This window comes from Ambystoma mexicanum, chromosome 1p (assembly GCF_040938575.1).
Source record: "Ambystoma mexicanum isolate Mex_15411 chromosome 1p, UKY_AmexF1_1, whole genome shotgun sequence".
Classification (NCBI taxonomy): Eukaryota; Metazoa; Chordata; class Amphibia; order Caudata; family Ambystomatidae; genus Ambystoma; species Ambystoma mexicanum.
The window spans coordinates 405,428,751-405,445,967 of record NC_090921.1 but is presented as its reverse complement, the minus strand read 5'-3'; positions in this window follow the sequence as shown (position 1 = coordinate 405,445,967).

Here is a 17,217-nt window from a genome sequence, read left to right as displayed (position 1 = left end):
TGCTGCTGCCTCCGACGCAACTGCCTGTGCCAGCACGACGGCATCCAGGCTGATGGAAACCACCGACGCCGTCGTGCACGTGCCCTGCCCGATGATGCCGTCACATCCTCCATCTGCTGGGGTCCAGTTGCTCTGGTGTCCACCCCTGCTGGATCTCTGACTCCCGACTGTGGCAGGGATGGGATCCCCACCGAGCTGGCTGCATTGGTCAGGGCAGGTCCACAGGGGGCCCTGGTGGCATCTGGGCTGGAAGACGGCAAGGAGAACGACTGGTGGATAGCCTGCACAGAGGAGGAGAGGGCCGCCACATTGGCCAACACATGCAGGAAACCCCCGAACATGGCCGATCCCAATTGGGCCACGTCGGCACGGTGCACTTCGTGATGACGTGCGTGCTCCTCCCGGGAAGCACGCACGGCATCACGAATCACAGCCGTGCGCATCGCGACCCCAATCAGGACCTTCTCCGCACGGCCAGGGGTTCCCACGTCCGCAGGTGGAGGGGAGTCAGGTGACATGGACATCCCCTCTACCTGCGGACGGGCCTGGGACGGGGCATCCCTGCTGGTGCATGGTGGTGCACTCACAGGGTCAGGGACAGCGACAGCGACATGCACAGGCCCCTCCACGGTGACCTGTGCTGCCTCCTGCCCCTGGCCCTGGACTGCACCACTTGCACCAGCAGGGATGCCCCCACCAGGCCCCATGTGTGCCCCAGTGGCGGCCTCCTCCTCCTCTGTGCAAACCACCAACCTGGATGGCTCCTCACCGTCTCCCACCGTAGCAGGCCCCTGTGGGGGCTCACCCACCCCTTCCGCTGCAGCCGTGGGGGCATCCCCGCCGCCTTGCTCCACAGCGCCGTCTCCGCCCTCTTCTTCACTAGCCGCTGCGTAGAGGGAGACAAAGAACACAAGCATCAGGGCACTGTACAATGGTCCCCTAGACAGGAAGCAATAGCAGATGAGCACCACTGTCAAAGTACACTCCCATCATGTCCCTCCACAACACATGGGTCAGTCCAGGCAAAACACACACAGTAACAGGCATGGTGCATGCCATGGACATTTCCATGCATGTCCAATGGACTCTTGAAACATTCAATGATATGTAACTCACATGCATCTTGCCTCATGCCCATCACATGCACACACTTCACCTCAGTCACATCCATCTGGCCCCAAACACACCAAACACAGCGGTTACAAGGGTAATTTGGCTGCTTTACTGAATCTCTGCATTGTCACACACATGTGTCATGCATCCATGGCATGCACAAGTCACAGACACGCAGGTCAGGCACACAGACATGGCTACCATATATGTACCTGGCATCAGCACCCATCCCTCACCCCCACCCATGTCCACGTACAGAGACTGGCATGCTCTCATGTTCAAAATCTGAATAGGGCTCCCCATGCGGCATTTCAACACATGCAACAACCATGTGCATCACACATCACTGGTCGCACATGCATTACCATGATGTCCCTGCACACATACATGCATACATGGCCTATGGCACACATACAGGCAAGTATCATAGAACCAGCACACCGCAACATGCCCTGTCTCACACAGTAATGCATGGACACTTACCGCTCAACTCCAGACGGGCCTCCCTCTCAAGGATCTGGGCGTGGAGCGCTGGGCGTACGCGTTCCAGGACCCTCATCTGGATGGAACTCATGCGGCCCCGGCCCCCCTCCATGAGGCGCCGGGCCTTCACAAGGGTCCTGGACCTCAAGTCCTCCCAGCGCTTCTTGATCTTCAGGACGTCGCGGGTTGCCACCCCCTCCGCGTTGATGGCAACCACACAGTCGGCCCAGATCCTCTGCCGTCCTTCCTTGCTGGCGCGGGACGATCCAAATAGGGCATCATACTGCCCCAGGACATGCTCCACCAGGACACCAACTTCGGTGACAGTGAAGCTGGTGCCCCTCTGCCCCTCTGGCCTGGGGTTGCCACTGGTGCCAGATGTGGAAGTGCCCGACATGGCAACCCCAGAGGCAGGTGTGGGTGGGCAACTGGGTCCTGGGGCTGGGCTGTGGAGCGATGTAATACCAGTCGGGAGTCTTCTGTTCCAGCAGGGGTGGACACAGCAACTGGACCCCTGCAGATGGCTGATGTGCAGGCACCATATGGCAGGGCACGGTGGCAGCAGGCAGGCAGGCAGGCAGGCAGCAGCAGATGGCACGTGGGAGGCTGCTCGGGGCACTGGGGGGCAGTAACTCGGCCTTCTGGGCAGGAGCGTGGGCTTCCGTGTGTTTTCGCGTGGCCAGCTTGATACGGAGTGATTTGGCACGTGAAAATCCTGCACGTCAGCGTGAAATCCGAGGAAAGGCCCTTAGCGCGTAAGCGCGTCAGCACGCATACGCGATTCTATTGGACCAGAGTCCCTCAGCGCGTAAGCGCGTCTGTGACGTGACCCGCACGGGTGTTCCCCACTCAGCACGTGATGACGGGGCACACGTGGATATACTGCACGTCAGAGTGTCATCGCGTGTAATTGGACAAAAGTGCGCGTACACGCGATTGGCCTATGTACGTGTATTTAATGGGTGCGCGGCCACTTACACACGCAAGTACGTCAGCGAACCTGTATCACGTGGTGCGTGTGAATTTCCGCACGCTATTGGACTGGGAACTGGATTCCAGGGGTGCGCGGGTCACACGCTGTATCCCGTGGTGCGTGTGAATTTCCACACGCTATTGGACTGGGAACTGGTTTCCAGGGGTGCGCGGGTCACACGCTGTATCCCGTGGTGCGTGTGAATTTCCACACGCTATTGGACTGGGAACTGGATTCCAGGGGTGCGCGGGTCACACGCTCGCCTAGAACACGCGCTAAGCATAAATTGCGGACTTTAACAATAACAAGCTCAGACGCCAGGATGAACATACCGTTCCTAGCAGCAGTGGCAGTGGGCTACCAAAGGAGGAGGAGGAGGATAGTCAGGGCCAGAATATTCACACCCAGAACCAGCCTTTTCGGGATGCCTGATGACCAGGTGTATGGGAGGTACAGGTTTCCACCACACATCATACTGGACCTGGTGAGTGAGTGGGAGGATGACCTCACATCACCCACCCTGTGCTCCCAAGCACTCAGCCCCCTGGAGAAGGTCCTCAATGTACTGCACTTCTTAGCCACTGGATCATTTCAGCGGACAAGTGCCATAGTGGGTGGGGTGTCACAGGCCACCCAGTCACGCTGCCTACACCAGGTCTTGAACATCATGACTGCACGCCCATCAGTCCGCAGGCACATATACCTGCCCAGAACACCTGCAGAAAGGCATGCTGCCGCCCTGGATTTTTACGCAGTGGCACGATTCCCCAAAGTGCTAGGTGCCATCGACTGCACCCATGTGGCTCTACATCCCCCCAGGGCATCTGAGCACATCTATAGGAACCGCAAGCACTGGCATTCCATCAACGTGCAGGTAGCATGTAATGCCAAGGGAATCATCACCTCAGTATATGCCAACTATCCCGGCTCCACCCACGACAGCTTCATTTACCGAATGTCCACCCTAAGCCGGGACCTAGTAGCTGGGCGGCATGGCGATACATGGCTGCTTGGTGAGTATGTATGCCACTGCACATGCATGCATGTTGGATACTGAGCAAGGTCACAACCTCACCAATGATACCAATCCCCACCTCCACAGGGGAGAGTGCCTACCCTCTCAGCCCCCACATGATGACGCCAATTCGGAACCCCACCACGCCACCCCAGGTAAGATTTAACACAGCCCACATTACAACCAGGGGCATAGTGGAGCGCACATTCGGAGTGCTGAAGTCACGCTTTCGCTCCCTTGACCGTTCTGGCGGGCAGCTGTTATACGCTCCCCCAGTAGTGTGCAGGATCATAGTGGCAGCATGTGTCCTGCACAACGTTGCAACACGCCGGGGCCTGGCCGTGGACATGGTGGTGGCCCCACATCCCCAACCACATGCACAGCCGCTGCGCATGGGAGGGGAAAGGGCACGGGGGGAGGCAGCCCGTACACAGCTAGTGGCTAATTACTTCACATAGAAATCACACCCCTGTGGAGTGCACACTGCCCTGGCACATTCCATCTGACAATCAATGATGACTCAACCTGACACTGATCCTGAATGTGTGGAGAATGAACCGGGAATTCCATGTCAGCCTGAGATTGTTCACCTGGAAGTGTCACAATGTGTGCATCCCTACCCACACAGACACCACCAATGCAGTTTTGTGAAGTTACACATTGAAGCAGCTAAAATGAATACCCACTTGCAAAATGCAACAAGAGGACAGTGCCATGTCAGCCAACCCCACCCCAGCACTGCCACACGACACACCGTGCCATGTCATGCTAATTGCAGGTAAACAAAGTAATCCCCACAACATGACATCACTCTCACTATGTACAGTGGCACTATTAGAAACCTGCAACACCTGAAATGCTCACAGCAATGCCGGACCAACAACATACTTGAGCACGTAGTACCATTAACATGACATCAAAAAGGTTACATATTAGTAGTCTCACCACCTGGAAATGCCTGCACTCCCACCACTACCAACTGTGCAGTGTTGGCGCCATGTAGAGTTGTAGGTGCACTGCTGCCAACATGGTCCCCTTCGCCAGACTAGAGGTCCTTGTGTGGACTTGAGGAAGGGACCTGCAAATTGGGAGGTAGACACAGAAGAAGAGTTACACATCAATGCAACATGCAGTGTACAACACAACAGCAATATGCACTATGAATGTATACACAGTATTGACTACAGACTGGCCACACAGCTCATGGGAGTCCAACGTCACTGTGTAATTCACTGTCACTTGGGCACACCCTTTGCAAGCCCATGGAAACGGGAAGCAGGAGGGGTGTGTGTGACTCAAACCCAAGCATCTGAACCAAATACATTACAAGCCTGCATGTGCCCAGCCACAATGCAGCGTATGCCCACAGGAACCACGGAAGCCAACAGATCGGAGCCAACACATCGGAGCCAACAGATCGGAGCCAACAGATCGGAGCCAACAGATCCTCCCAAAAAAATTGGGAATAAAAGAAATCAAAATAAAAATAAAAATAAGAAACAATCAAAAATGGCCATTGATGGGCCCGGGGGGGTTGGGGAGGCCACCCAGGAGGTCCGAGGACAGGATGCACACCAGAACCCACCTGCGTGGATCCTGGGAAGATAAAACACCTCCATGGGCTCATGGCCCACACGGCTACCCTATTGTGGGAGTGTCACTGCTGTCGCTATTATCACCCTGTGCAGCTGCATCCGGAGGTGGTTGCACTATGGGAGGCAGCCCACGCAAGGCCCTAGTCTGCTCCTCCATGGCTGCAAGCATGCGGGTGTGGTAGGTCTGGTTCTGGAGGATGAGTGTGCGGAGGTCCCCATGCAACAACTCACGGGATGCCCGGACCTCCGCCCTCGTTGCCTGCATCTCAGCTGAGAGCGTACGGGTGAGACGCTCCAGCTGCTGTTCTGTCCTTTGGTGTGTTGAAGCCTCAAGCTCAACAAGAGTCGTCCTGAGGTGTAGGAGCTCCTGCCTCAGGGCTTCCCTGTGGCCCTGGGACTCAATGGAGATGGCCTCCTGCAGAGTCGCCAGTGCCGCCCGCCTGTCCCTGTTGGACCCCAACATGTCCTCCCTGTGTGACTGGCAGATGGAGTCGGTTGCCTGCTCTAGTCGCTCCATCAGCCTTTCTGGGGGGACAATGGAAGTGGCCACCCTATCCATGGCCTGAGCCATCATCTCGGATGATGCAGCCTGTTGGGTAGCCATACCGTAAATGGATTGCTCCCATGCGGTATTGCCGGGTGGCGTACGGCCACCACGTCGGCGGGCACCACACCTGTCTGGGGCAAGGCGAACTGCGCCTTGCTGTGCCGGCACTGCCTGAGGCTGCAGGACTGCATTCCCCCTCTGATCTGCTGGCCCAGGAACAGGATCAGATGTTGCGGAGTGTGACCCTGCATCCGTAACCACCGAAGGCGTAGCTGCCAACACTGACATCCCCATGGAGGGTACTGACCCTGGTGCAGGTGGGTGAGACAGAACAGAATCCCTCCCTGGAACACTCACCAGCGACGGCACGTAGGTCTCATCCGAATCAACACCTGAGTACAGCTCGGGGGAGGTGCAGCCAGAGACACCCCTTGAGAGCACGACCTGCAGCACTTGTGGGTTCTCCCCCACCACCACACCACGTCCCTCACTGGTGGTTGGTCGGCCCTGGGACACCTCCTGGGTCTGCACCATCTCCACAACCCCAGCAGTATCAGGTGCGTCTTCCCCTGCAAAGACATGAAAACAAAGTAATGGAAACAGGCATTAGCACCATGGCACACATTGAGGGCTGAGAAGCAAGAGAACCAGTACTTGATTGACACATGTCCCACATGACTAAAACCCTCCCATGCATGCACCCTCACTGCGTATGAAGTGCAGGCAAACGGCACACACTGATGACACCAAGATGGAAGATGAACACATTTTCTGCATGCTGCCTGGCAGTGACATCACACATTGGCCTGTGATTGGCAGGTGAAACACACATGCCATCACACAGATGGCATGTACCATTGCTATTGAGTGAAGATGGAGAGGAGGGCAGCACCTATTCATTCAGTCCAGTTCCCGCATGTAATAGCTTTTCTGATTCTAACAGGTCAGATTTTTCACCTGGAGCTGCCAGTCTGTAATGGTAAAATTGCACAGGGACATGTGTGTACAAATGATATCCAGGTAACAAAGTCACTCCCCTTTACCATACCCATGTCAGACATGTGACTAGTGGACAGCAACATGCCTAGTGAAAGTGGTGGAATGCAAACAAACTGACTGAATGAACAGTGAAAAATAAGCAAATATGTTGTGTCAAGGTGACACTTCAAGGGCAACTGGCGTGCAGTTGTGCTAGATGTCTACTGTTGGCAGAAGGGATACTGCTATGGCCAAATGCAGCTGTGCAGGAAGTATTGCATGAAGCACATGGCTGACCCATACGACTGAGGCGCACACACTCTCACCTGGCACCCAAACAGAAGCCCTCACACACACACCATGCACATGGATGACACACACATGCATGTGCACTCACCGGACAATGCCTCGTAATCAGCCAGATCTCCCACGCCTTGGATCTGTTCCTCCGTGACGTAGGTCCCAGCGACTGACTCATGTGGAGTGAGTTCCATGTCTACTACTGGAGACCCACCTCCAGTCACTAGAGTTGCGGCATGACTTGAGGCCAGCTTACTCTTTGCCCTGCGCTTTAGGTCATTCCAGCGCTTATAGCAATCATTGGCTGTGCGCCTCACGATTCCAAGGGCACTTACGATGTCCGCAACGGTCTGCCAGTGTGCCTGGCGTTGTGCAGGTGTGGTCTTGGATCCTGCAACAATGACCATCTCGTTGTCATGTCCGGACACATACTCGACAAGTGCATTCAGTTCGTCATCCGTGAAGCTGGGCTTCCTGGACGGGCCGGACTGTGTAGCCGTGTCTGGGGCATCAGCCTGTGCCGGACGAGCACTCTTCCTCTTCCGCTTGGAAGGTGGTGGTGATCCTGAGTGTCCTGCGCCGCTCTGGACACTAGGGGCAGGAGCCCTGGTGGACTCTGTATCAGGAGTGTGGGATTGCACACTCAGCATGGGAGTTGGTGCAGGCATTGGCTCTAGTGTGATGGTGTCAGGGGTAATGTCAGCAGCATGGACTAGGACCGACACTGTCCTGGCTGGGTGTGTGAGGGCTGGGGTGGATGGAGCCGCAGCTGCCCCTGCAGCCACTCCGCCCTGCCTCCTTGGTGCAGCAGATGACCTTGCTGCCCCAGATCCACGTGGCATGATGGCATCAACGTGCACCAGCGCACGTGTCGTAGCCCTGCTGACCTGGAAGTCAGCCATGGAGTCAGCCAGGTCTGGTGCCACAATGGGCTGGTCCAACAAGGGCTGAGCATGGATGGTGTCAGCCACTTCAGCCTCAACGGGAGGGGGGGAGGGGGGAGGGGGGGGATGATGGGTGCCCTTGACTGGTCCTCCACACATGGGGGGACAGGCTCACCCTGCAAGTTACGACCACGTCCCCTACCGGATCCACCACGGCCACCACTTGTGGCTCTTCCACCTTTGCCACCCTTACGGAATCCTCGCCTCCCAGCCATGGCACTGATATTAATGTGCGTATGGGAGTGGCTGTAGACAATTGTCCTGGGCAATTGGGGGTCAAAGGGGTTGGGTACCAGATGGTAATTGTACCCTAGTGCTCTAGCACGGCTGATTGTAACCCCTGGGGAAAGATGACGGGTCACGCAACGCACAGGAGGCCCAAAAAAGGGAGATGACGTGCACGCAACCCCTCCTAGACCACGTGTGCAGAAAGAAAAACCTGCACTACGCTGTGGCACCCAGTAACACAAGAATGAACGTATGCGTGTCACACGCAGCCTAGAATGACCTCTGAAGGGGTAGGCTACACACGGGGCAAGCACAGAAGTTGGATACGTGCGTGACTCACCGTCTGCCAGGTAAAAGAGCGTGAAGAATGAGCGCGTTTGGCTGGCTAAACCCCCGCCAAAAGAAGATGTGTACGCTGTCTGAGAAGACAGGACAACAGTAGAAAGGGACACTGTTTGAGGGAACAGGCCCAGGTAAACCAGTAAAAGAGAAAAAAGAGAAAAAGCTGTCAGAGGTAACAGGGAATACGAACTGGAAACGCCGTGAAGTAAATCGCGTGTGAAACGACAAGAAGTACAGAATTCACCCACTCGCTCTCCACGAAAAGCACGTACAAGGAAATGGTGTTCTACATGTACCTTATATACAGGCCCACACATACAGCGTCACTTACGCAGCGTGTACGTTCACCAATCACACGCTTTGTCACTCCTGCGTATAGATCCATTTTCACCAATCACACGCTTTGTCACTTCTGCGTGTAGATCCATTTTCACCAATCACACGCTTTGACACTGGGACGTGTCACGCAACAATTTCCTGCACGTGCAGGTGACTATAGGCGCGCATATGCTGTTGACGGGTTTACGCGCTAAGGGCCTTTGCTGACGTGTGGGATTTCACTACCTATCAGGCTGTCCACGCGTTCACACACGAGAGACCACGCTCCTGGCCAGGAGGCCAAATTACTGCCCCCCAGAGCCCTGAGCACGCTCCCACCTGCCATCTGCTGCTGCCTGACTGCCTGCTGGCCACGTGCCCCACAGTGCTGGTGGGTGGGGGTGTTGGGAGACATGGGTGGGGGCCTGGTGGAGGGTGCCCCTGCACTGGTGGGGGTGGTGGGAGACATGGGTGGGGGCCTGGTGGAGGCTGCCCCTGGTGGCGGGAGGGTGGGGGTGGTGGGAGACATGAGTGGGGGCCTGGTGGAGGCTGCCCCTGCACTGCTGGGGGGTGGGGGTGCAGGGGGACATGAGCAGGTGTGCAGGGTAGTCCCCTGTTTTGTAGGCTGCCTGCAGGGGCCGTGGAGGGTGTACAGGGAACACCTGTGAGGACCCACCCAGCCTAATCGCGTGTGATGATTCCCACGCACCCCTGTAATACACGTACCCTGGCCAATCGCGTGTTAAACTTCCCGCGTACCCCTGTAATACACGTACCCTGGCTAATCGCGTGTTAAACTTCCCGTGTACCCCTGTAATACACTTACCCTGGCTAATCGCGTGTTAAACTTCCCGCGTACCCCTGTAATACACGTACCCTGCCTAATCGCGTGTTAAACTTCCCCCGTACCCCTGTAATACACGTACCCTGGGCAATCGCGTGTTAAACTTCCCGCGTACCCCTGTAATACACGTACCCTGGCTAATCCCGTGTATAACTTCCCGCGTACCCCTGTAATACACGTACCCTGGCCAATCGCGTGTTAGACTTCCCGCGTACCCCTGTAATACACGTACCCTGGCCAATCGCGTGTTAAAGTTCCCGCGTACCCCTGTAATACACGTACCCTGGCTAATCGCGTGTTAAACTTCCCGCGTACCCCTGTAATACACTTACCCTGGCTAATCGCGTGTTAAACTTCCCGCGTACCCCTGTAATAGACGTACCCTGGCCAATCGCGTGTTAAACTTCCCGCGTACCCCTGTAATACACGTACCCTGGCTAATCGCGTGTATGACTTCACGTGTACCCCTGATATGCACGTTTCCCGCTTTGCGTTCCTTGTTTGGCAGCCCTGTAAACTGGTCCAGGGTTAGCGCAGCCCTTTGCGATGATTTAGCGATTTTGATGGCTTTTCCTTGCGCAAGGGCGTTCTTGGGGGCGTTACTGGCGCTGCTGCAGGGTCGCTGCGATACTCTGCGCCACGGCTGGTTTGGGAGCATGAAATCCATGAATACGCTGTGCGCGGAAATCGGTTTTAGCGCACGTGCCTGGCGCAGTCAATCGCACGCGGACACTCTGCGCCAGCCGCTTACGACACTTTTCAGCGAAATTCTATGAATTACCCTGTATATGTGTAGTCAGGATTGTTGTCAGGATTGTTTGTTGCGTTTCTATGAAGGACTAACATTTGCAAAGACAATTGGTCTGTACTGTGTAAGTAAATGTTGTTAACAATTGGTGGCAATTGAAATAGAACATTCAATGCTACATTTGCATAGCAACTTACACCAGTTACATTTGAAAATTTGAATGGACCAGATAGTTCTGTGTCCGGGTGATTTTTTTTTCGTAGTTTGTGTTCCTTCTTTGAATAAGTACCTGATTTACTTTTACTAATAGGTTCTTCTTTGGTTGTGGTAATTGATTAAGTATTAGCTTCTTTTACTCTCTTTGAAGGATTTGAAGTCAGACCCTGTTGCATTTCTGTTTGAATTAGTTTTCTTTTACAATGTTTTCCTTTTTGTGGAACAGGATATGATTTCAGATGGGGGTGTACAGTGAACATAGTTTATTGTATTCTAAAATGCAAGGAATATCAGCGTTCACTTTACTTGCATCAAAGTTGATTAGAAATAGACTGTCAAGTGTACGTAAGCGTGATAGTGCTACGTAGCTCATATTCCAATATCTATCAATGCTTTGTCTAGGGTAAAACCTTGGGATTTATGAATGGTGACTGCATATGCAAGAGTTAGAGAAAAGTTTTCTCTATGAACATGCATGTCTTTGAAGAGAAGGAATCGAGCTGTTGAGCGCCCTATCCTTTTTACTTCTGAAAGTTTGTCAAAGAGAATATTGACAAACTGAATGTTGTTGTCACGTGGGTATGCTTGAAAGCCAACAACTGTACCCAGTGCCCCAATAACTAGCCCTTGCTCCACGTCAAGGTTATGTTCAAGCATTACTCTACAATTTAAGGATAATTTTAATATTTTTTCCAACCCAGTTGTGTTCTAAGGTATTTATTCTTGTTGTGGCTTGCTGACACATGGGTAGTGTCATACCATGTACGTCCAGTTTGTCTGTGGAGCAAATTTGAATTATTGGTTGCATTTCTTTTTTTAACATTGTTTCATTGAATTTAGAACAGCTTGCAAGAGTTGGTATTAAGGCCATACAATTTACATTTTTGTGCGCTAATTGTTCCATAACATCAGTAGCACATGCGTTATCGCCATAAAGTGCATGGATGGGCCGGGTTTTCAATATTGCTTGTGCTTCTTGAGATAGTACACCAACGCTAATAAAATGTTGGCGTAAGTGAGGTCTACAGATTGACGCATGTTTTCTATTAATTCTCTGTATTGGAAATGTTGCCAAAGGTTGACATTTCCTATGCTGCCAACAGTTTTACATCAGAGTTTGTGTCCTAAGGTTTTAAAAATAGGTTCACCTTTCATTGGTGTCAATTGCAGAAGATCTCTGAAAACAATAATGTGCTTTCCTGCAAAGAGTTCTTCGTAGTTTTGTTTTAAGTACTTCTTGAAATCTGAGGTGAATCAAAGCCAACATTAGGTTGGAGACCATGCTCACTTCATCTATTAGTAGCATTTTCATTTGTTTTAATACTCTGCGTAGTTCCATTGCAGCTTCTGTAGAAAGTTTGTAATAGTCTAATTTGTTTTGGTGTTCTACTGGCAGGAGTAGTAATCGGTGTAAAGTGACACCGCCTATGTTGTAGGCAGCTAAACCTGTGGGGGCAGTTAGAACAGCTGAGAGTTTGTTGCTTGTAAATTGTTGAAGGAACTTGCTGATGATTTTGAGTAAGAATGTTTTGCTTAAACCAGCTTCTCCACTGACGTACAGCAGTATAGGTTTGTAATTTTGGCAGATACATTCTTTATTTACGTGTTGTACACCATGTGCAATTTCTTTTACTTCTTCAAAAATGGTGCGCTGGTTTTTGTTAAGATTTGATTTTAGTACTGTGATAGAGCGGGTGGAAATAGAACACAGTACACAGTCTCAGTTGAACGAACTTTATTAATTATGTAAATAGCCTATTAGATAAGTGGATGTTCTGTCTGGTTCAGCCTTCTCCTTGATATTACAATATACGTGCAAGCCTTTATTTGACTTGTTTGGCCTGAGAGTCAACAGGATGGGGTATTCTTAAGTCTCAGTCTATTTCTTTACTTTTCTTTCTGAACGAATGTGGCCACATAAAATGTCTTTCCCTTTTGTATAACTTTCTTCTCCTCGGTTAGTGACTTCTGTATAATAAAGCCTCAAGGCTATTTACATTACTTTCCGACATCCTCAAACTTTACTCTTAACTTCCCTTTTCTTCCTTAGACCTGGTTAGGTGGTTTAACTCATACGGACTGCTCTCAGGTTCTCACTTGCCAAGTTACCTTTGAAGTTTCAGGCGCTCCGCCTCTCCTCAGCTCAAGTCTGACGTGTTCGCATAATGCCTCTTCCTTCTTTGCTAATTGAGGCCTGATTGGCTCCACCCCATCCCTTCCAGCTCTCCGGCTCTTTGTTCCTCGCTCAGGGGAGTCTGCACTGCGAAGGAGTTGCTGCCTTGTAGTGCACGTCCACTCTCAGCTGATCTCTCCCTCCTGCGCCGCATACGCGGGTCGATTCAGCTGCTCTTTCAGTTCTGCTAGCCTCCGTGGACGTTTCGTCTCCCGCGAGCGAAACTCGTGTAGGGCTTTGTCACTTCTCAGCCGGTCTCACAGTTCAGGACCGCTGGGCTTAATTCTTTTCAGTTCATTCGCACAGCCCTTCAAAGTGGCCTCACATTCTTTTCCCCTGGATACATCCGGCAACTTTAACAACACTTCTAACAACAACTGGTCATCACGAGGCGTTCAACAGGAACGGACCGTGGCACATCTCACGGCCAACATTACTAATAGGCCCACTCAAATTATCTCTTCTTTGGATGAAACTCTCATCTTCCGTCTTCTCCGTTGGCTAACAGGAAAAGAAAAAACAACAAAAACAAACCACCCAGTATTAAAGAAGACCACCTTCCCCTCACTCTTCTCTATTTCTCATTGGACAATACTCATATCATTATACAGAAAACCCTCCCTTGACGACCCTTTATGACATCACTCCATGCCAAGGGGGGCGTGGCCTGCACGCATGCCGTAGAGACAAGCTCCCGTGGAGCTCCGTCCGAGATCCTGCTAAAAGAACTGTTAATGCTGAACTAGCCCTACTGCACGCAATTTAACTGCACGATCCTGTAGGGGAACCGACCCCCACCACTCGACCCGACTTCTGAGCCGAATCGCAAAGGGGAACACAGAAAACGCGAAGCCCGAAGTCGAGCCCCTGGAGACGACAAGATGGCGCCGCCCGATGTGAGCTGCGACTGACGCAACAGCCGACTCGAGGCCCTGCGGAGCCCCCAGCAACGACCGGCTGGTCGGACCAATCGACCCTTGGCCCCTCTCGGTGCCAGCTGCTGAGAAAGCGGAACGCTACGAGCCCGACGCAGCAGGCGAGGAAGGAGTTGCAGATCCTGAAAGGCGGGAGCGGACACAGACTGCTTGGGCCCTGCAGTGTGGGGAAATCCTCGGCCCCGCAAACAAACGCTCCCACACGCACTCTCGCATACCAGCGGGGGAGCCGGGGCACGCAACCCACAGCCTCGCCCAGGCTCCAAACCCAAAGCAGGCAGCGGAGGCTGAGGGTGAGCACTCAACCACCCGGATACACCCCAGCAACAGCGGCAGTGAGACGGCCTTTTTGACCCCGGCCCAAGGCGAGATACCGAGCCGCACTGCAGACCGCCGCAACTACCAAGCACCCTGACTGCTCTGCCGACCATACGCTGGAGAAGAGGAACGCGGGCGCGGCCTGCTGAGGACTAGCCCGACGAAGCAAGAGGTACGGAGCTGCGTCTGCCTGAACGCGGGCGAGACTGGGAGAGATCACAACCGAGGGACACACAGCGGGAGGTAACGGGGCCCAGCACGACGCAGCGCACGGGGCGAAGACCCCACGAGACACCGGACCTTGTCCCATAAGACCTCCCAACACACGGGAACGGAAGGCCAACCCAACCCGGGCCCCGGGAGGCTGGATAACGCGAGGGGCCCTCTCCTATAACCACAGCCTGCCAGGCAGCACGGTAACTGCACCTAACGGACCGCTGAGGGACACAAGATCGACCGACATACCCCCAGGGAAACTGTATCAGGGAGGCTGAGGGCTCCCCCCAACTACACACTGGGCCCGGCTAGCAGGCTGGCACACCCACCGGGACGAAGTCAACAGCAAGACCGAAACGGGGCAACCACCACAGCCTGACGAACACACCAAGGAGGCGAGGCGATTCATATAACTACTGGGGCTACTAGACACTGGCTGACCGTGGAACCCCGCTCAGGGCCCTCACTAAGTAACGCCGGGACCGCAGCATTACCAGGAGGCGGTACGCCAGAATCACACAACCTGCAGTGCAGGAGTCAGAGTGGGACCCTGGGAGGGATATGCCGGCCCCTAAGAGCAAACTGAAGCTGGTCACAATGGACTCATTTACGACGGCTGGACCCCAAAGACCACCTCAACAGGACCAAGAAACATCAGGGGAACCCTCCCAGAAGGCAGAAGATCTTAAACACGCGCAGGTCCTGCAGGCAATATCGGCCCTCCGCGCATCGGTGGAGGGGAAGATAGAGGAGGTGAAATCGGACATACAGCTCATGCGTCAGGATGCCCGCAATCTCACGGAAAGGGTCACGGCGGCGGAAAACGTACTACAAGACACTGTGGAGGACACCCAAGAACTGAAAACGAAAGTCCAGGAGCTTGAGCAGAAGGTGGTAAGGCTGGAGGCACGGTCCGAGGAGGCCGAGGGACGAGCCCGCCGAAATAATATCCGCATACTAGGGGTTCCCGAGGACATGGAAGGCCCGGACCCGACCGACTTCGTCGAGACGCTACTGCTGCAGGAGATAGGCCCAGGGAAGCTCTCCCAAGGGTTCTCAGTGGAAAGAGCCCACAGATCCCTTCAAAAATGTCCACCGCCAGGCTCACACCCAAGACCAATCATAGCTAAAATCCTGAATTTCCGAGACCGTGAAACCATACTACGGTACTCAAGAGAAGGAGGAGAAATCAAACGGAACGGATCAACGATAGTCATATACCCGGACTACACGCCCACTGTGCAACGAGCAAGAAACTCCTTCATCCCAATAAAAGCGCAACTACGGAAACACAACTTAAAGTATATGCTGCTCTATCCGTCACGCCTCAAGGTCCTCTATAAAGGAAGAGCAACATTCCTGGAGACACCAGCTGCAGCGAATATGTGGCTGGAACACAACAACATGGCTGAAGGCAAAGATAATCCACCGACATCGGATACGGGATGACATCGCACCCACCGTCACAATGAGAAAGGGGAGACCCCCTCATACAAGGCAAACGAGGCAGACAATGACATCCCAGCGGAACACCACTAAGCAGATTGCAGAATCGGGCGGAAACTCGAAGGACTACACGAGCACGGGAAAACGACCCCCCTCACGGAAACTGTGTAGGCAATTCACCTACATGCACCCTGATCCGGAAGGCCAGGAGTGGCCTGGAAGGCTCGGGACCCCCCGAGGGTTGCAAGTTGGAGGCAACTGCTGGGGGCAGTTCAAAGTTACACGGTTTGCTGTTACCATTCAAAAGAATGGAAGTTACTACTGTTGGTAAGTCTCCAAGAATGAACAGAAGGGGGAGAGAAATTGAAATGAGGGAGGAGGAAACCTGCTACTTATCCCACACAGGGGAGGGGCCACTAACGCTTGCATCTTGCAAACGAAGACCACCAAGAGGGGAGCAGAACGGACACTATACCCACCTTGAACCACCATGACCACAACAGCAGTTAAAATACTGACATGGAATGTGCGAGGTCTGGGGACATACATCCGCAGAAACAGAATTAAGACCTACCTGAATAGAAAAGGGGTGATGATAGCGCTACTACAAGAGACCCACTGCACGGCAGACTCACTGGCCAAACTCCAAACGCACTGGGGGGGGCAGGGTTTTGGCACTGCATACTCCAAATACGCCAGGGGAGTGTATACCTGGATACACCCACAGCTCCCTTTCCGCCTGAGAAAATCAGAGATAGATCCGGAGGGTAGATTTGTGATGCTGTGGGGACACATAGAGCAGACAGAAATATGCATAATGAACTCCTACTTTCCCAACCGCAATATACCGGCCCACCTGGACTCGCTATACGCCAAAATTGTGCAGCATAGAGATCGCTTACTTCTCTGGGGGGGACCTCAACTGTGTATGCGATCCGGTAATAGACAGATCCATCCCCCACCCGAAGGGCCCATCTGCGGCGACAATGGCACTGACTGCAATGATAGATAGGCTGGACTTGGCAGATGTGTGGCGTGAAACGCACCCAACGCAGAGAGGCTACTCATACTACTCATCACCGCACAAACTATACACGAGATTAGACCACATACTCGTAGGCCGAGAACACCTGCCCCAGGTGGAGGGAGCGCAGTATTTAGGAAGAACCATATCTGACCATTCCCCACTCATGGTGACATGGAACCACAATGGCCCCAGACCCCCGATCCCCATATGGAAAATGCCAACGGAAGCACTTAAAGATCCAGGCTTTAGGGAGGAGCTACAAGAATCCATAGAAAGCTACATAGACAACAATGTGGGAAGCGTAGAACACAGCAGCACAGTATGGGATGCCCTGAAAACAGTGATAAGGGGGGAAATCATTGCAAAGGCCGGGGGAATCAGGAGACAGCTCAGGAAAGAACTAGATCAGCTGGAAAAAATGATAGAGAGGCTAGAGGCAGCCCCCATAGGCGGCCAGA